We start from the raw sequence: 22,392 nt of genomic DNA, 5'->3' as shown, positions 1-22,392 counted from the left end.
ATGGTAACCAGATCTCAAATCAATTTTTGAAAATACCTTGGCACCCTGAAGCTGATCAAATAAGTCATCAATTCTTGGCAGTGGATATTTGTTTTTGATAGTGGCCTTGTTCAACTGCCGATAATCTATACACATCCGCATAGAGCCATCTTTCTTCTTTACAAATAATACTGGTGCACCCCAGGGCGAGACACTGGGTCTAATGAATCCCTGATCAAGCAAGTCTTGTAACTGCTCTTTCAATTCTTTCAACTCTGGCGGGGCCATACGGTATGGTGGAATAGAAATGGGCTGAGTGCCCGGAGCCAAATCAATACAGAAGTCAATATCTCTGTCGGGTGGCATCCCTGGCAGATCTGTAGGAAATACTTCTGAAAATTCACGAACAACTGGTACTGAGTCCATAAAAGGGACATCTGCACTGGGATCGTGAATATAAGCCAAATAGGCTAGACACCCTTTCTCTACCATACGCCGAGCTTTCATATAAGAAATAACCCTACTGGCAGAATGGCCAGGAGTTCCTTTCCACTCTAATCGAGGTAACCCCGGCATAGCTAGGGTCACTGTCTTGGCATGACAGTCCAATATAGCATGATAAGGAGACAGCCAATCCATACCCAAGATGACATCAAAATCTACCATATCAAGAAGTAGAAGATCCACACTAGTTTCAAGATTACCAATAGTAACCACACACGAACGGTAGACATGATCTACTACCACAGAGTCTCCCACCGGTGTAGATACACACACAGAAGCACTCAGAGAATCACAAGACACAACCAAATATGAAGCAAAATAGGAGGACATATAGGAATAAGTAGATCCTGGATCCAATAGAACTGAAGAATCCCTATGGAAAACTGGAATAATACCTGTGATCACAGCATCAGATGACTCGGCCTCATGCCTAGTTGGAAAAGCATAAAATTGGGGCTGAGCCCCACCACTCTGAACTGCATCTCTAGGACGGCCTCTAGCTAGCTGGCCTCCACTTCTAATAGTCTGACCTCCACCTCTAATGGCCTGATCTCCACCTCTAATGGCCTGACCTCCACCTCTAACTACCTGACCCCTACCTCTAGCTGGCTGAGCAGGCGGTGAAGCAACCGGTGCCGGTATGATGGCACGAGAATCTTGCCGAGATCTGTTACTCGCCAATCTAGGGCAATACCTCCTGATGTGACCAATGTTCCCACACTCATAACACCCATCCTGATGTCGTGGCTGCTGAAGCTGAAGCTGACCCAGATGGTCCGGATAACCATTTTAGTAACTCTGGAGTGGTGGTGCACTGATAGGAGCTAAATGTGCACTGAATACTGGCTGCCCAGAGTAAGGCATAATAGGATCGTGACTCCTTGAAGTACCGGGAGATGCATGAAGTGCTAAATGAAACGGTCTGGGAGGATGACCCCTACCAAAATTACCCCTGCCTCCAGATGAGGCACCACTGTAACCACCGAACTGACAAGGCCTCTTATCAGACCTCTTCCCTCTTTCCTGTGCAAGAACCATCTCAATCCTCCTTGCGACATTAGCAGCCGCCTGAAAAGAAATCTCACTTTCGGTCTCCTTGGCCATCTAAAGTCTGATAGGGTGAGTGAGTCCCTCAATAAACCTCCCCACTCTCTCTCCCTCCGTAGAATGTAAAAGGAGAGCATGACGGGCCAAATCCACAAAACGGGACTCATACTGAGTAACAGTCATACTGCCCTGCTGTAGACGCTCAAATTGCTTGCGGAATTCCTCTCTCAGTGTGATAGGGAGGAACTTCTCCAGAAATAGCTGAGAGAACTACTCCCAGGTAAGTGTAGGTGATCCGACTGCTCGGGTCAATGTATAATCTCTCCACCACCTCTTGGCGGAACCCGTCATCTGAAATACAGCAAAATCAACCCAATTGGTCTCAACTATACCCATGCTCCGCAACACCTCATGGCAGCATTCAAGATAATCTTATGGGTCTTCAGAAGGTGTACCACTGAAGTGAACTGGAAAGAGCTTAGTGAACTTATCTAGTCTCAATAAGGCCTCAAAAGACATGGCGGGCCTATCACCGGTCTGTGCTGCAACAACTGGCTGAACTACCCTAACTGGCGGGGCTGCTGGAGCCTAATTCTGGGGAGCCATCTACTCCGGAGCGGGAGTAGTGGGAGTTTGTGCTCTTCCCCCCAGCCTGTGAGACGGCTGGTGCCACTAGAAATGTACCATTCTGGGCCACACCCTCCATAAGACTCAACAATCGGACTAGATCGTCTTGAAGCACTGGAGTGCCTATGAATCCTTCCGGGACCTAAACTGGTCCAACTGGTACATTTTGAACTGGGACCTCCTCCTGAAGGTCTATTTGAGGTTCTTCAACAGGTGCAGCTGCTCGAGCTCTGGACTGAGCTCTACCTCGGCCTCGACCTCTACCCCTGGCCATAGTTGCCACCAGGGGTTCTGGTCCCTGTCCATCGGTAGAAGTATTACGTGTTCTCACCATCTGCGAGAGAATAAGAGTAGAATGGTTCAATCATCGATGATAGAATAAAATCGTACGACAGAATAAGAAAGAAGTGATATTGTTCCTAAACTTCATAGCCTCTGAGAGATAAGTAAAGACGTCTCCGTACCGATCCTTCAGACTCTACTAAGCTTGCTCATGACTTGTGAGACCTATGTAAACTAGTGCTCTAATACCAACTGTCACGACCCGAAATTCCCACCTCCGGACTGTGATGGCGCCTAACATTTCACTTGCTAGGCAAGCCAACGTTAGAATAACATTATCCATTTTTAAAATAATTTTTAAATTTATCAATAACAAGGAAGTAAATGCAGAAGCAATTTTGAAATAATCCATAATAATAACGATGTCTAAATACCATCCCAGAATTGGTGTCACAATTGCACGAGCTTCTAGAATAAATACAAATAAAGGCTTGAATAATATAAGGCTGTCTGGAAATAAATACACAGCTAAAGTACAATAGACGGGGACTTCAGAACTGCGGACGCCATGTAGTTATACCTCAAGTCTCCTCCGAGTAGCTGAAATCTGAGCAAAACTATGGCATGCCGCTGGGACCAACTCCAAAATCTGCACAAGAAGTGCAGAGTGTAGTATCAGTACAACCGACCCCATGTACTGGTAGGTGCTGAGCCTAACCTCGATGAAGTAGTGACGAGGATAAGGCGGGTCACTTACATTACCTGTACGCAATATTAGATACAACAACAATAATAGAAATAAATCAAGTAACTCATTTATAATAATTAAAGCCTACTCAGCAGTCATAACCAATTATCATTTCCATCAATTCAGTTGCAGCGTGCAACCCGCTCTCATAATATATTCACATTCAATTCTGTTGCAGCGTGCAACCCGCTCTCACAATATATTCACATTCAATCAAGTCTGTTGCGACGTGTAGCCCGATCCTCCAATATTGACTTTTAATAAGTCTGTTGCGGCGTGCAACCCGATCCTCCAATATTGACTTTTAATAAGTCTGTTGTGGCGTGCAACCCGATCCTCCAATATATTCATTATAATCAATCATGTTGCGGCGTGCAACCCGCTCCTCCAACATATTCATTTACCAATCAATTCTTATAGAAGAAATTCCCCAATAAATGCAACAATTAATGTAAAATCATAAGACAACAAGCATACAATAATTATGATTTAATTATGAAGCAAACAATGACAAATAGCAAATTATTATGAAAATCAGGGAGCAAATAGGCAGTTTAATATTTAATATGCTAAATGTCAAATAACAATTAAGGCACATAATTCAAATATCATGTAACAATTAATGCAGAAATTCAAAAATTAATATTTGACAAAGAATAAGAGAGAAACAATTATTATAATAATTAATTTATGATTAAAAATAATTTATGATTTTTCAAGTAAGCATGCAAACAATTAATTTGACGACGTATAGACACTCGTCACCTCGCCTATACGTCGTTTACATGCAATTCACATAACAAACAGTTTAAGGGTTCTATTCCCTCAAGTCAAGGTTAACCCCGACACTTACCTCGCTTTGCAAATTCCAATCAATTATTCAACCACAACTTTTCCTTTTAAATTTGCCTCCGAAAGCTTCAAATCTATTCACAAATAATTCAATATATTCAATACTAATCATAGGAATTAATTCCATATCAATTTATAATTTTTCCGGATAAAAATCCAAAATTTATTAAAATATTCGGCAGTGGGACGTCTCAAATCTCAAAAAAACTCGTGAAATCCGAACACCCATTCCGATACGAGTTCAACCATACCAAATCCGAAATAAATGATGAATATAGACATGGATTTGTGAAATACAATCATTATATGATAAAGAACACTTACCCAGTTCAAAGTCGTGAAAATCCCCCTTGAAATCGCCCAAATCCGAGACTCAAAACTCAAAAATAAGTAAAAATGGCTAAGCGACTAGATTTTATGTATTCTCCCCAGCATTTTTGCATCTGCGGTGCGTGGAGTCGCACATGCGAGAAAAATTTCGCATCTGCGAAAAGGGGCTGCCAAGCGAGGTTCCGCATCTGCGGACAAAATGTCGCACCTGCGACGTCCGTTTCTGCGCAAAAAGGCCGCACCTGCGAAGGCAGCATCTGCGATGGAAGTCTCGCTTCTGCGAGCTCGCACCTGCGGTCAAAATTCCGCAGGTACGATTATACTAGAACCCATATTTCAGATTTTTTTTTGCTTAAGTCCAATTCTTGTTCCGATATCGATCCGTTCACTTTCGGGGAATTCGGGACCCCGTTCGAATATACCAACAAGTCCCGTAATATAATACGGACTGACTCGGGGTCTAAAATCACGTCAAACAACACTGAAATTACAATTCACACCCCGATTCGAACTTTGAGTTTTAAACTTTCAATTTGCAAATCTCGTGCCAAAACATATTAAATGAATCCGGAATGACTTCAAATTTGGCACACAAGTCATAAATGACATAACGGAGCTGTTCAAATTTCCAGAATGGAATTCCGGCTCCGATATCGAAAAGTCAACCCCGTGGTCAAACTTAAAATATTTAGCCTTTAAATTGCTAGTTCCGTTAAATGGTCATAACTTGAGCTAGGCACCTCCAAATTAAATTCCGGGCATACGCCCAAGTTCCAAATCACGATACGGAGCTACCGGAATTTTCATAACACTGATCCGAATCCGTTTGCTCAAAATGTTTACCAAAGTCAACTTAGTTGTGTTTTAAAGCTCTATTTCCCATTTTAATCTATTTTTCACATGAAAACTTTCTGGAAAATTTTACAGACCGCGCACGCAAGTCGAGAAAGGATAAATGGTGTTTTTTGAGATCTTAGAACACAGAATTATTTATTAAATTTAAAGATGACATTTTGGGTCATCACATCATGATACGGACCCTACGGGATGTTCAAAATACCGATTCGTGTCCGTTTATACAAAATACTGACCGTAGTCAACTCAAATTATTTTTAGGCTAAAATTCATATTTTCTTTAGTTTTTTACATAAAAAATTTTTGGGATAAGACACGGACTGCGGATGTAAATCGAGAAATGCTATACAAAACTAATCGAGGCCTCAGAACACGTAAACAAAGGCTAAAACTCAAAATGACATATCGGGTCATCACATTCTCCACCTCTAAAACATCCCTTAGTCCTCGAACGGTTATAGAAATGTGCCTGGACTGGTGAAAAGGTGTAGGTATCTACTCCGCATATCAGACTCGGACTCCCACGTAGCTGCCGCGATCGGGTGGCCTCTCCACTACACTCTAACAGAAAGATAACTCTTAGACCTCAACTTCCGAACCTGCCGTGCTAGAATGGCCACTGACTCCTCCTCGTAAGTCAAATCCTTGTCCAATTATACTAAGCTAAAATCTAATACATGGGATGGATCACCGTGATACTTCCGGAGCATGGAGACATGGAACACCAGGTGAATTACTGATAAGCTAGGTGGCAATGCAAGCTTGTAGGCCACCTTACCAACTCTCTCAAGAATCTCAAAGAGTCTGATATACCTAGGGATCAACTTTCCCTTCTTTTCGAACCTCATCACACCCTTCATAGGTGAAACCCAGAGCAAAACCCTCTCTCCAACCATGAATGCAACATCACGAACTCTACGATCATCATAACTCTTTTGCCTAGACTGAGCTGTGTAAAGTCGATCCTAAATTATCTTAACCTTTTCCAAGGCATCCTGGACCAAATTGGTACCCAAAATTGAACCTATCCCGGCTCAAACCAACTAACTACGAGCGACACCACCTCCCATATAGTGCCTCATAAGGAGCCATCTGAATACTCGATTGGTAGCTATTGTTGTAGGCAAACTCCGCAAGCGGCAAGAAATGATCCCATGAACCCCCGAAATCCATAACACAAGTGCGAAGCATATCCTCCAATATCTGAATGGTGCGCCAGGACTGTCCGACTGTCTGGGGGTGAAATGTTGTACTCAACTCAACCCGTGTGCCTAACTCACGATGTACGACCCTTCACAAGTGCGAAGTGAACTGCGTACCCCGATCATAAATAATGGACACCGGCACACCGTGAAGACGAACGATCTCTTGGATATAGTTCTCAGCCATCGTTCTGAAGAATAGGTAACTGCCACTAGAATGAAATGTGCCGACTTGGTCAACTTGTCCATAATGACCCATACTGCGTCATTTATTTTCTTCGAAGTTCGTGGGAGCCCAACAATAAAATCCATGGTAGTACGCTCCCACTTCCACTAGGAAATCTCAAGTTTCTGAAGCAAACCACCATGCCTCTAATGCTCATACTTACCTGTTGGCAATTCAAACACTGAGCCACATGTGCAACTATATATTTCTTCATTCTTCTCCACCAATAATGCTGACTCAAATCCTGATACATCTTGGCAGCATCCGGATGAATGGAATACCACGAACTGTGGGCCTCCTCAAAAAACAACTCACAAAGCCCATCCACATTGGGCACACAAATCCGACCCTGCATCCTTAACACCCCATCATCTCCAATAGAAATCTGCTTGGCATCATCGTGCTGCACTGTGTACTTTAGGATAATCAAATGGAGGTCGTCATACTGACGCTCACTGATGCGCTCATACAAAGAAGACCGATCAACCCTGCAAACTAGAACCCGACTAGGCTCCGAAATATCTAATCTCACGAACTAATTGGCCAAGACCTGAACATCTGATGCTAGCTGTCTCTCACCAACTGGAATATATGCAATGCTACCCATACTCATAGCCTTGCTACTCAAGGCATCAGCTACCACATGGCCTTCCCGGGATGATACAAAATGGTAATATTGAAGTGTTTCAACAGCTCCAACTACCTCCGCTACCTCAATTTGAGATCCTTTTGCTTGGATAAATACAATATACTCAGATGATCCGTGAATACCTTACACAACACGCCGTAGAGGTAATGCCTGCAACTCGTCAATGCATGAACAATTGTTTCCAACTCTAAGTCATGAACATGGTAGTTCTTCTCATGAACCTTCAATTATTGTGACGCGTATGCAATCACCCTACCATCCTACATTAGCACTACATCGAGCCCAGTATGAGATGCATCACAATACACCGTGTAGGATCCTGAACCTGTGGGAAATACCAATATTGGTGTTGTATTCAAAGAAGTCTTGAGCTTTTGAAAGCTCAACTCACATTCTTCGGACCACCTGAATGGGGCACCCTTTTGGGTCAGTCTAGTCAATGGGGCTGCCATGGATGAAAACCCCTCCACGAATTAGCGATAATAACCCGCCAAACCTAGGAAACTCCGAATCTCTTTAGTTGAAGTAGGTCTAGGCCAGTTCTGAACTACCTCAATCTTCTTAGGATCCAGTTTAATACCCTCGGCCGATAAAACATTTCCCAAAAAGGCGACCGAATCCAACAAAAACTCACACTTTGAAAACTTCGCATATATCGAACTATCTCTCAAAGTCTAAAGAACAACTCGTAGATGCTAATCATGCTTCTCTCGACTGCGGGAGTAGATCAAGATATCATTAATGAAGACAATCACCAAAGAATCCAAACTGGGCTTAAATACATGATTCATCAAATCCATAAATGTTGTTGGGGCATTTGTCAACCCAAATGACGTCACTAAAAACTCATAATACCCGTACCGAGTCCGAAAAGATATCTTAGGGACATCAGATGCCCTAATCTTCAACTGATGGTAGCCAAATCTCAAATCAATCTTTGAAAATATTTTGGCACGCTGAAGCTCCTCAAATAAGTCATCAATCCTCGGCAACGAATACTTCTTCTTGATAGTGACGTTTTTTAACTGTTGATAGTCTATACACATCCTCATCGAACCATTCTTCTTCACGAACAACACGGGCACACCCTAAGGTGAGACATTAGGTCTAATGAATCCCTTATCAATCAAATCCTACAACTACTTCTTCAATTCCTTCAACTTAGGCGGGGTCATACGGTATGGTGGAATAGAAATGGGTGGAGTGCCCAGAGCCAAGTCAATTCAAAAGTCAATATCTCTATCGGGTGGCATTTGTCATGCCCCGAAATCGAGGAGTGCAACGGGCGCTCAACCGAGTAAATCCGGCCGAGCAAGCCTGTTAGATTTCCTTCTACCCAAACTCATCTATGAATAAAGAGGAGATGCACTCCATTAATCAAACACTGAAAATATTTCATTAACAACTCTCATTTCATTTCCATTATTAGCTTCATTCATAATTTCCAAATTATTACAAGTTTATAGATATAATAAAAAACATGTTTGTCAAAATACCAACACATCTAGTTCAATTTCCAACATCAAACGCCACCCACAACCTGTCTATGGAGCCTTTAAGTATGACAGAAGAATAGTATGGAAGTACCGGCAACAAGGCCCCGGCTATACCTCAAGACACAAAGTGTAACATCAAGTGACATCGGTCCCGGAATAGAGTAGGGCTCACCAAAACCTGCTGAATAGGGAGTAACTGCTAACGAGGACCAAAGTTACCCACTGCTGAATCACCTACATCCATTAAAGATGTAGCGCCCCCGGCAAAAGGGACGTTAGTACATATGGAATAGTACTAGTATGTAAAGATAACTGTCCTCCTTCAAAATAGAATGCCAATGTAAGAAAGGAAAAATCATGGAACAACAATCAACAATCAATGATATGCAAATGTCCAAGTTAAAACATAACAATTTCCAAAATACGAAGATAATATTATATATTTTTGGTTGGGAGATCTTTTGTACCGATATGCCACTACCAATATGCCACCGTTCACAATACCAATATCACCGTACTTTTAGCACGGAGTCCGATCACGACCCGATCGGCTAGGCCATCTCATTCGAGACATCAACCACAATCACAATTTCAATTATAATTTCCAGCACAATCACCACCATGTGTGAGGCATGACGTCCGATCACGACCCGATCGGGTAGGCCATCTCACCACAATGCCGTGTGGATTGACATCATCCTTTTCTATCAATCATCACATCCCAATTAAGGGGAATAACTTTCTCACATCAATCTCATCCCAAATAAAAGGGAATAATTTTATCACATAAATCTCATCCCAAATAAGGGGAATAATTACAATCCACTCCTACACCGGCACGTATAGTTTCGGGGTTAGGTTATTTCAACCTACCCTTCCTCGGTGAGTATCGATACTCCCAAAAATATTTTTGATTTGCTTGCAAAGGAAACAACAGTAAAAATACATTTACCTCATAACCTTTCACACTATATATAGCCTCATTGTCACTTTCAACAACTTTCAACATCATTATTTCATTAGCTCTCTTGGCCATACATATGATTTTTCATTCATGGCACAATGGCCGTATTTTATATTCCACACTTTCATTTCTTCCCTTTCATGGATCATCATCACAAATATTAACAAATAGAATATTCCGAAAATCACAAATTTAGGTTCATTAGTAATGAAGGCTTTAAACACAATGGATTCCTTTCCAAGAAATGGAGTAAAATGATTGGCAATCGAAGCACAAGTTAAAATCATAAACAAATAACACATCATTTATTCTTGAAATAATTTTTCCCAAAAAGGGAAATACACCATTTCAACTCACGAATATGTAAGAACACAAAATACATCGAAACTACTTACAAAGCATAGCATTGGTTAAAATAGCCACATATGGGCATCACTTGAGTTCATAAACTTTTAACCAATTCTATTTTTTTAAGTGAATTTCGGAACAGTTGAATCAAAGCTCATTTCATAATCTTTCTCACATCATCTCATTTCATTGGCACCATTGGCCACAAGTATAACTTTCACTCTTGGCACGTTGGCCACACTTTATATCCCCAATTCACTTATTTCACTTCCAACCATTTTTATAGATTATCAACAATAAGACATCTCCAATTGAGACTTAGGTACACATATGAGCAATTAAGAGTCCTAAGCATATTGAGATTTTCTCACACAATTTGGCATCATAACCTTCATTTGAAACACGACTCAAAGACATAGCATTTTAATACACATATCATTCTTGAACACATTCCCAAAGGACAGCATAATGTGACAGGAACATTCGGAACACGTTTTGAATACATAATTCTCTACACTTTGCTTATTCGGGACAATCAAATTTATTGGGAACAACTCGGAACATAGAATAAGGAACTTGAGACAACCATACTTGAAATTTACGGGAACATCATGGAATTCAATTCTAAGAGAGTAGTTTAGCCAACATACCTCGCTTTGAGTTTGCCTTAAATTACCACAGTACCGGAAATTCTAGCAATCCCAATCTATTTTGAGACATAATAAAATTGAATACAAATTAGGAAGGTATTCATGGTTTCAGCTCATTTGAGCATTTTATCAAACACTAGGTGTGCAAATTTGGCTACAAGGTTCTTCTACAAGATTTCGTTCACTCCACGACCCAATCCTTACTTATTTGAGCTCAACAATCTTTCCACAAATCTTATTCGTATAAGCATGTATAATTAATACTATGTTAATTACCCAACATCATCAAGTCACTATTCATTGCCTTCTCAAACAAAACTATAGGTTCAAGAATATCCATTTCAAGAACTAGTGTTGTATCTTATCCAAATGGTGATTCCCAATTAAATTCGTTCATCAATTAAGTTATCAAGTCTATTGGAATCATTAGAAAATCAAGACATGTATTTATATCAATTCATCACTATTCATCTTCTTCTTTACCCAAAAATGGCATTCTCAAGACCCACCCTTAGGGTTCATAAAATATCCCATTATAACATCAAATAAAACTCATAAATGTGCTACCCATACTCCAATATGACATATATATGAAGCTCAAGTGAAGGGATTACCTTTTGGTGGAAGAATCTCACTTTTTCTCATTTTGGTGTTCTTCAAGATTCAACCCATTTCCTATGGATTTGATCCATAATAATGTTAGTGTTATCACTAATTGATGTTATATAATAACCTTTGTGCCAAAACAACTTACCTTGAAGTGTATCCATGGTGGAAGAGCTCCTCCTTCTCTCTGGAAATCAATTCCAAGTTGAAGAACTAATGTTTTCTCTCTCTAAACCCCTTGTTTCAGCCCCTTTAAAATGGCCCCTAAAGCTGCATAGCCTCCTTGCGTAGGCTACGCACAAAGTCTACGCAGGGTGGACTTCTATCCCCCTTCAGTTGGAAGCTGCTGGATTTGCCTACGCAATGGTGCGTAGGCTATGCTACTATGTTGCGTAGGCTACGCAAGACTCGCGTAGCTGTTCTGCCACCACTCGCGTAGCTGTTCTGCCACCCTTTAGTAAGAACGTCATAACTTCCTGTAGGAATCTCCAAATGACACACGGTGTGCAGCATTAGAAACTAGATATATAGACCATTCTTTTGATAGGATATAAACCATATAACTCTTTATATCTTGAGAGTTATGCTCGTTTGACATTAGGTCTTGATCACTAGAAACTTTATCCCATCATATAATTTTTAACTTGACTTAGCCTTAGGGCTCTTCTTAGACCATAAACCATTCTTAATGCACCGCATACATATATTATCATGATCAATTTATATCATTCAAATTATCAGTCTTGTTCATACCCGAATTAATATAATTAGTACCTGTCAATCTTCTTAATGGTCTTAAAACACTTTGAAATTTTCCGGGGGGTTACAGCATCCCCAGAAAATCTGCAGGAAACACCTCTGGAAACTCACGCACAACTGGTACTAAATCCATGGAAGGAACCTCCGCACTAGAATCGCAAATATAATCCAAATAAGCTAGACATCCCTTCTCGACCATACGCTGAGCCTTCACATAAGAAATTTCCCTGCTAGTAGAATGGCCAGAAGTCCCTCTCCACTCTAATCGAGGTAACCCTGGCATGGATAAGGTCACCGTCTTGGCGTGACAGTCCAATATAGCATGATAAGGTGACAGCCAATCCATGCCCTAGATAACATCAAAGTCTACCATATCAAGAAGCAGGAGGTCTACACTAGTCTCAAGACTCCCAATAGTAATCACATACGAGCGATAAACACGATCTACAACAATAGAATCTCCCACAGGTGTGGACACATACACAGGACCACTAAAAGAATCACGAGACACATCTAGATATGAAGCAAAATAGTATGACATGTAGGAATAAGTAGAACCCAGGTCAAATAGAACGGAAGCATCTCTATGGCAACTGTAACAATACCTGTGATAATGGTGTCAGATGACTCGGTATCAGGTCTATGTTGGGAATGCATAAAAATAGGGTTGGGCCGCACCATTATGACCTCCATCTCTCGGATGGCCTCTAGCTGGCTGGCCTTCACCACTAACGGCCTGACCTCTACCTCTGGTAGCCTGACCCCCACCTCTAGCTGGCTGAGCGGACGGTGAAGCAACTGGTGCCGGAACCATGGCACTAGAAATCTGCAGTTGTATACTGCCTTATGACCTGGGGCAAAATCTAGAGAGGTACCTCAAATCTCCACAAGTATAACAAGCCCTCGGTTGTTGTGACTACTGACCCTGGAACTGGCCCTATTAACCCGAATAACCACTTTGATAACTCTGGATTGGAGGTGCACTGATAGGACCTGATGGTTCACTTTAGGCTAGTTGCTCAGGATGAGATACATAAGGACCATTACTACCCGAAGCATTGTGGGATGCCTGAAGCGCTTATTGAAATGTCCTAGGAGGATGGCATCTATCAAAACTACCCCTGCCTCCAGATGAGGCACCACTGAAACCACCAAAATGTCAAGGCCTCTTATCATACACCGGTCCCCTCTCCTGACCACGAACCATCTCGATCCATCTAGGAATCTCTACGGCCCTCTGGAAAGAAATATCATCTCCGATCTCCTTGGCCATCTGTAGCCTGATACTGAAAGTGAGTCCATCAATGAATCTCCTCACTCTCTCCCTCTTAGTAAGGAGTTAGATAACTCCATGGCGAGCTAAGTCCACAAATCGGGTCTCATACTGGGTAATAGTCATGCTACCCTACTGAAGGCGCTCAAACTGCCGGCGATACTCCTCTCTCAGAGTGAAAGGAATAAACTTCTCTAGAAATAGCTGTGAAAACAGATCCCAGGTAAGTGAAGGTGAACCAGCTGGTCTGGTCAACACATAATCTCTTCACCATTTCTTGGCAGAACTGGTCATCTGGAATACTGCAAAGTCGACCCTATTGGTCTCAATAATACCCATGTTGCGCAACACCTCTTAGCAATGGTCTAAGTAATAGTGTGGCTCCTCAAAAGGTGTACCACTAAAGTGAATAGGGAAGAACTTTGTGAACTTGTCCAATCTCTGCAATCCCTTAGTAGTCATCACAGGCATATCCCCGGTCTATGCCGCAACAACCGGTTGAACTACCCCAACTGGCTGGGCTGCTGGAGTCTGATATAGGGGAGCCATCTGCTCCGGAGTATGAGTAGTGAGAGTCTGTGCTCCTCCCCAGCCTGAGAGACGGCTGGTGCCACTGAAAATGCACCGGTCTGGGCCACACTCTCCATAAGGCCCACCAATCATACTAGAGCTTCCTGTGCCGATTAGGCATATCTCGAGAGCATGGTACATGACTCTCAAAATAGTAAAAATAAAAATGGGCAGTTTCCTTTGCAAGATAGGATTCGTATATAGATCCTTCAATCCTATTCCTCTATTTAACAAATCATTTACACTTGCCGATAGTCCTGCACAGTGTCGTATTAGACGATAATGTTAAAAGAAAATTACAAGTATGAATCAAGTTTTGATCATTACCTTTAGAATGGGTACATCCACATGCATTGAATCGGCCCTCCAAGTCGCGCCTCGTGTACAAGGTAAATTGGAAGGTGTTCCATCACATCAAGAAACCACATGGAAAAATCTTTTCCAGCTTATTACTGATTACAGGAATGTTTCGATTCATTTGAAATAGATTTTCTTCCCTTTATGTGGTAGAACATTAGTATTTGAAGAAGAAACTTATCTCTGTGATGGGATTTTTGATTCTTTCAGGCAAACCACAAAATGCAATAGGGATTAAAGTTTCCATGAAGATATGCCAATCATGACTTTTCATATGAGTCAACTTTCCTTCAACTATATCGGCACGTTATCCTAGATTCGAAGCATAGCCCTCAGGCATCTTTACGTTTGTAACCTACTCACAAATATGTCGTCTTTGTACAAAAGTGAATGTCTAGCTGGCCTTGGGCTTGAACATCTTACCATTGTTCACTGAATGCAAATGTAATTCAGGTCGCCTGCAATATTCTTGTAAGTCTAGTCTAGACCTAGGTTATCTTTTGTCATATTCTTATTATCCATCAGTGTGTTGAACAAATTGTCAAAATAGTTCTTCTCAATATGCATGACATTAAGATTGTGTCGAGGAAGATTATCCTTCCAATATGGCAACTCCCAAAATATGCTATGTTTTGTCAAGTTATGGGTAATACCATATCCACGGAATCTAAAAGGTGGAGTTTCGGTGTCACGACCCAAAATCCAACCCGTCTTGATGGCACCTAACCCAACCCTCTATGTAAGCGAATTAACAATAAAACAAAATATAGTGATAATGATAAGAGTCAAAAATGAAACAACTCGATTTTTATACAACTCCCCAAGGACTAGTAGTACAAGTCATGAGCCACTAAGACTTAGATTTACAAAACTCAAATGAAATAAATACAACATATGTTTGAAATGTATATGAACAGAATTCGAATCTAAAGCTACCAAGAACAAGTGATAGCCATAACTGGAACGCAGGTACATCTTCAATGCTAGCCCTCGCCATACACAGCAACATCAACACCAAGATCTGCACGCAAGGTGCGAAAGTGTAGTATGAGTACAACCGACCCCATGTACTCAATAAATATCCCAACTAACCTCGGCGAGGTACAAAAAGCAAGAAGTATAAATGGTACTCACCAACGCCGGTACAGTTCATGATTTCAACAAGTATAGAACAAATATATGATCAAATCAGGAAAATCTTAGGTATTACCGCTTTGATGCTTAAAATTCTTTGTTTTAAAGTATTTTACTCAGTCAAAAATCCAGCACATAAAGAAGATATGCAAGTACAACATGCAATAGTCAAGGAAATTGCAAATAAGGGTGAAATGCAATAACCAAATAACAGTCCGCTGCAGCGCGCAACCCGATCCAATAACCATAAGCTAATAAGGCTTGTTGCGGCATGCAACCCGATCCAATAATAGTAACATGCTCTCCTGGAGCTTACATCAACAAGAAACTTGTCGGTTGCTCACAATTGACGTGTATACCATCAAGATAGAAACATGAAAGGGTGACCCTAGGGGGATTGATCCTTATACACATGCAAGAACGGCCAAGTTAACGTGCTACCAGCCCGACATGGTCACAGGCTCAATATCATAATTCGCCCGGCGTGATCACAGGCTCAATGTGATGGATCCGCCCAGTGTGGTCACATCATATATCACAATCCGCCCGGCATAGTCACATGCATATCAACACAATCCGCCCAGCTTGGTCATAGGCATAACAACACAATCCGCTTTGCGTGGTCACATGCATCCAGTCCAAATCATATCACACAGAAGCAAGTATACAAGAACCCATGTATATGATGAATAATTATCAGATTTCATGCTTCCGGACTGGTATAATAACATGCTAAAGTGTAGGCATGTGCAAAGTGCTCTATCATAGCTGAAATCGGCAATTTTATCACAAAATAGTAATTACAAAGTTTATTCAGGGAATTAGCCTCTTCATAATCTAAAACATAACTCAAATAGTTCACAACAATGATACAAATATGAGAAACAATATAGCTTAAAGCTTAACAGTCAACTTTAGGCATATCATAGCCTAAGCACTACCCGAGCATGGATAAATACTCTGGTGCTTGCACATGGGTTCAAAACCCACACATATACGCACCCATAGTGCGTAGCTATCACAAATAATTCAGGCAACTAGTGCCTCATCCAAGTTTACATAACATACATACCTCAAACAAGCCAAGACAAATATCGAGCAAGCCAAACGACACTCTAGAAATGCAATCTCACATGTATCAACCTCCGAACGGCTCGAAACTAGCCAAAAGCAACTCAAAAATATCAAATAATGCCTAAGAAAACAATCTCAAATGATAAAGGTCGAATATTTACTCGTTTACTCAAAGTCAACCAAAAGTTCAAACTCGGGCTCGCACCTCGGAACCTGATAAAACTCACAAAATCCAATAACCTATTCAATTACGAGTCCAACCATACTTATTTCACTCAAATCTGACTCTGAATCAATATTCGAAACTCAAAAATTCACTTTAGGAAAGTTTAGACAAAAAAACCCAATTTCCCATGTGTTAGATTTCAGCTCAATCCAATTGGATAAGGATTTGACTTGTGAGGAGGAGTCAGTCGCTATTCTAGCTCGGCAATTCCGATAGTTGAGGTCTAAGAGTTATCCTTCAGTTCGAGTGAAGTTGAGAGGTCAGCCGGTCGAGGCAACCACTTGCGAGTCCGAGTCGGACATGCGGAGTATATATCCACAACGTTTCACCAGTCCAGCCACTTGGTACTTTTCGCGCCTTAAAATTTCATTTGAGTTGAATTCAGTCAAACTATCATGGTCATGTGGTACCTTGTATGGTACAAGAACATAAATACGGGGTATTATAGCTTGGACCGTATTTTACCCCAAATTGTCAAACCTCGACAAAACTTATTTTCTTCATTCGCTTACCCTCTCACCTTCACGAATTTACTTATCACTTGTTTTGAAATAGCAAAATGCTTATAATCTCAAAATAATCTCATTCCCAAACTTACATCGATTAACTTACGATGAAACTTTAACGTACGAAAATGCGAGATGTAACATTTCACGTACGAAAACATGGGGTATAATATCATTCCCCCCTTTGGAACATTCGTCCTCGAATGTTGACTGATGCACTTATCATTATCATAACCTATAGTTCTTGTGATACTTTAGTACTCTTCTTGCCATCTAGGAAACTGTTCTGTGAATAAATCCAAAGGTTAGGGCATTCCCCCCTTTAGGCTTCGTTCTCACACCACGACTCGTGGTCGGAATCCTTCCAATCTCGTAACTGTTGCTACCTTCTATCATGCAGCCTGTACGACTCTAACTTTGTATGTACGCCTGCGACTCTTCTCTTCTCTTTCCTCCAGCTTTTCGCCAATCTCTAGGCTTCACTTTGTGTTCATATATAAAAATATGTCAAGTTGTCCCTCTGGGCGTCATTAGCTTTACTTCATCTAAGTAGGCCATACTATACCATAATTCTTACTTCGATTTATCGTTACTGAGGTCTGCTACCAAACTCCAGGTTACTCTCGTTGCATATCCTATATGCATAAAGCTAAGTCTTTTAATGCTTCTTCATTACTGTTCATCTTAAGACTGATGGCCTAATCTCATCTCGTACTTTGCAGCTTTTACCCATCCATTGTTGATTTACCTCAATGTTGATCTATAATCTTCCATTGATAACTTGAAACTTCTTACGTAATATATTGCCATTAGGGCTTACGCTGTATCGTGGAACACTTGAAGTGAGCTTCCTGATCCACCTGGGGCGATACTATACTTTCATAACCATATTTCATAGCATCCCAATGTGATTTTCCTCACGTGAGTATTTTAATTCTGTACAATCATGAAATCATTACTCAATCGAAGGACCAAATGTCATCCTTCATTTATCACAATTATACCCTCATTCTACTACCAGGGCAGCATTCCATCTCTTCTAAATGCTACTAGTTTTAGACTTTTTTGAGTTCACTCAGGCTATACTGAGCTTTCTATAACTTAGAGAGACCATTAGCTCCCTTGTTTTCATGGGCTTAATCCTGAGGACTTATTCATTCTCGTCACCTTCTCACTCGCCCTTTCTTATCCTTACTCCTGCCTTCCTAAAACCTTGTCGCTTTACCATACTTTAGCTTGCGACCTACACATATCTATTTATACTACTCGCAACCTTCCTTTAACTTGCTTGTACCATAGATTTCCTCGTGTTATTCTGGAACATCAAGTGAGACATCGCATCATCTCTAACTCTTTTTTACTCTTTTAACTAGACCTCTCGATACATAGAAACCATAGGCCAAAAAATATGCCACTGACGATGCCGTTATCATTCCTGGATACTGAGTCTCAGCGCTTTTGGCCTTCTATCTGAAGTATAGACTATTCACAACCTTCTGCATTTGAGTATATCGTACGTTGTTCACCTTTACCTTACTTACCTTAAAATCTCGTCTCACATCTTCTATCTCTTTTATGACCTCCCTTCCACATAGGTATAATTCACATCCACGACTTGAAGCTCTATTATAACACTTGCACCTCTAGTGCATACACAATCCGGTAGGAGCTTCATACTGACTTCTTATGAGGCTGGTACTTTTCTAACTGGCTTTATCGTAGAGCCGTTATAGAATATGGTTTTTGTACTATCTCTCTTGTACCTCTGATATTAAAAGTGATTCTGTAATGTTCTAAATCATGATGTAACTCTTTAGTTTCCTCTTCCTTCAATCTGAACATATAATGTCATACTTTGGCAATGGTCCACATTGCAAAATAATTTACGAAGCAAAATATAAAACTGAATGGATACCAAAGCTGACTAAACATCAATATAAAGTTGGGTCGGCAGGGCCGTCATAAGTACTACAGCTGACAAACCAACAAAATATACATACAAGGCCTACAAGCCCAACATACTGCACTAACTGACAAGATATGTCTACAAGCCTCTACTGATTGATGTACCATGATCGGAACAGGGCCCCGGCCTACTCATAACCTATATACATATATACACAAGATGTACACAAAACTCCTAGACCCGGCAACTCCGAAGGACGTAGAGCTTACCAATAAAGCTGAACTCGGGCAACACCTACTGAGGAGGTCTACCCGCCTGTTTGTCTGAACCTGCACGCATGAAATGCAGCATCCCCAAAGAAAGGGATGTCAGTACGAAATAATGTACCAAGTATGTAAGGCAACAGAATAACTGAAAGCTGAAACTAAACTGATAATATAATAACTGAAAGTAACTGGAAGTCAAAGATAATCTGAAGATATGCTTACCTGTTGATACTGACTCAACTCTCTCAATATAGTAAGTAAAATAACTGTCCGGACCTATAAGGCTCGGTATATATACAACTACTCTGCCTTAGTAGGCTCGCTCATAGGCGCTCGGCCATACTAGGCTCTGTATCTCGGCCAACTGGGCTCGCTCATAGGCGCTCGACCACAGCAGGCTCGGTATATAACTTACCATCTGATCAGAGGTTACCCAATAGGGGCCTGTCCATCGATTATAGCTCGATGGTAATGAAAATACTGTAATACTGTATATATAGGCTCTCTAATCTCTTGACTGGAAGAAGACAATACTCAATTAAATATGAAGTCTCGATAAGAAGAATACTGTAATTTATGAGACTATGATAATGTATATAAATTCGGGAGTATGAACTTCTCTTTATGCCTCGTTATCAAACACATGTAATTATGAGATCATGCCAAAATGAAGGAAGGGCTTAGCCTTAATATACCTGAACCGATTCTCTTGACAATCCTTCCAACACATATCAATTGCGACAACATGTAACGGCGGATCGAAGTAGGAAAAAAATCGTGTGATATTCTTGAGAAAGATTGTACCGTGCTCTCTTAGAATCGCAAAATCCCGTTGTTTTTTTTCTAAGAAGCCTCGTAGTATAACTTCGGATAAATTCTTGTTGAAGCAAAAATCACGTTCCATCACTTGTGCGAATTTGCTGAAGCACTATATCTTGCTATGAAGAATTGATATGTCTTTATTTGGATTTTTGAGATGTCTTTTACCTTAGTGGATGTGGGGCCCACTAAGGTAATGATTTGGCCACAAAACATCCTCCAAATGCCACCTTGCAAAGTGACTTAAAAGTCACCAAATGGAACATATATTGCTTCCACGTTTGGGGCCCTTTAGGCCTTATCCAACATCTTAATTAATCACTCACTAATCCTTAATTAACTAGGTAATGTCCCATTACCCAATAATTAACTAATTATCCACATAATTAAGAATTATCTCAAATTACTTAAAATACTACTCACTTTTAACATACTTTATACACCTTACTATCATGGTCATGTGGTTCCTTGTATGACACAAGTCCATAAATACGGGATATTATAGCTTGGACCGTATTTTACCCCAAATTGTCAAACCTCAACGAAACTCATTTTCTTCGATTCGCTTACCCTCTCACCTTCACGAATTTACTTATCACTTGTTTTGAAATAGCAAAATGCTTATTATCTCAAAATAAACTCATTCCCATACTTACGTCGATTAACTTACGACAAAACTTTAACATATGAAAATTCGAGATGTAACATTTCCCGTACGAAAACATGGGGTGTAACACACTAATAGAACAATAAACCCTAAATTTAAGAATTAAAATAACTTAAAATAAAAAAACATGGATAACTAACCTTCAAATAGAAGAGAGGGAGTTTGATTTCGGGTGAGAAGGCAGGCAGGTGGTAGCAGCAGCGGCGGCGACGAAGTAGTGGTGGTGGAGAAGACGTTGTGGCAGTGGCGGCGGACGAGATGGAGATGATGGGGAGTGTGATGACCCGACATGTCATCTAGAGCTTTAACCCTTAATTCTATGTCTCAAAACCTCAAATAGCTCCTTTTAGCCTTCCTTGATTTGCGTGCACAATCCGTGACTTTTTTCGGAAGGCTTTTATGTGAAAAACTGATTAAAATATGAATTTATACCTTAAATATTCATTTGAGTTGATGTCGGTCAATATTTTGAGCAAACAGACTTTGACCCATGTTTTGACGGTCCCGGTGGGTCCGTATCCTGATGTGGGACTTGGGCGTATGCCCGGAATCAAATTCGGAGGTCCCTAGCTTAAGTTATTGTAATTTGTTTAAAATTTGAAATTTAAAGGTTTTAAGGAATTTATAAATTTGACTAAAGTTTGACTTTGTTGCTACCATGTCCAAATTTTGGTTTCAAAGCTTAGTACAGGTTCATTATTGTATTTATGACTTGTCTGCAAAATTTCACGCTAATCGGAGTTGATTTGACGTTATTCGAACGTCCGGTTGTTAAAATAGATGTTCTTAATTTTCATTGGAAATTTTATTCATTTTGGTGTCCGATTTGTAGTTGTAGGTGTTATTTTAGTGTTTTGATCATGCGGTCGAGTTCGTATGATGTTTTAGGAGTTGTGTGCATGTTTGGTTTAGAGCCTCGAGGGCTCGGGTGAGTTTCGAATAGACTTCGGAGTGGTTTGGACTTAAGAAAACAGCTGTTGAGAATCTGGTTCTAGTGCAGCCTCTGATCTCACACTTGCAAGGTCAATGTTCGCATTTGCGAACGGTTAAAATTCCTGTCAGGTTCGCATTTGAAAACACTTCCTCGCATTTGCAAAGAATTGCTGGGCAGCAAGGGATCGCAATTGCGATCGATAGGTCACATTTGCAAAAGGCCACGGTTCGCATATGCGAACAAATCATCGCAAATGTGTTGATAGCAGAAATGGAGCTTCTTCAAATTTGCAAAGTATGTCTTGCATTTGTGAACCCCAGGTCGCAATTGCGACATCTGCGCCTAGTAAAAAGCTGAGTTAGACGGGATTCTGGTTCATTCTTTCAAATTTTCAACCCTAAAAGCCTTAGAAGAGATTTTCTCAAGAGCTCTTCTCCATAATTTTTTTGGTAAGTGACTTTAATCTACTTTCTTTCAATTCCTCACTACATTTCATAAGATTTCAACCTTAAATCTAGGATTTTTATGGTAGAAAT

This window comes from Nicotiana tabacum, chromosome 23 (genome assembly GCF_000715075.1).
Source record: "Nicotiana tabacum cultivar K326 chromosome 23, ASM71507v2, whole genome shotgun sequence".
Classification (NCBI taxonomy): domain Eukaryota; kingdom Viridiplantae; phylum Streptophyta; class Magnoliopsida; order Solanales; family Solanaceae; genus Nicotiana; species Nicotiana tabacum.
Note: the sequence above shows the minus strand (reverse complement) of the source record.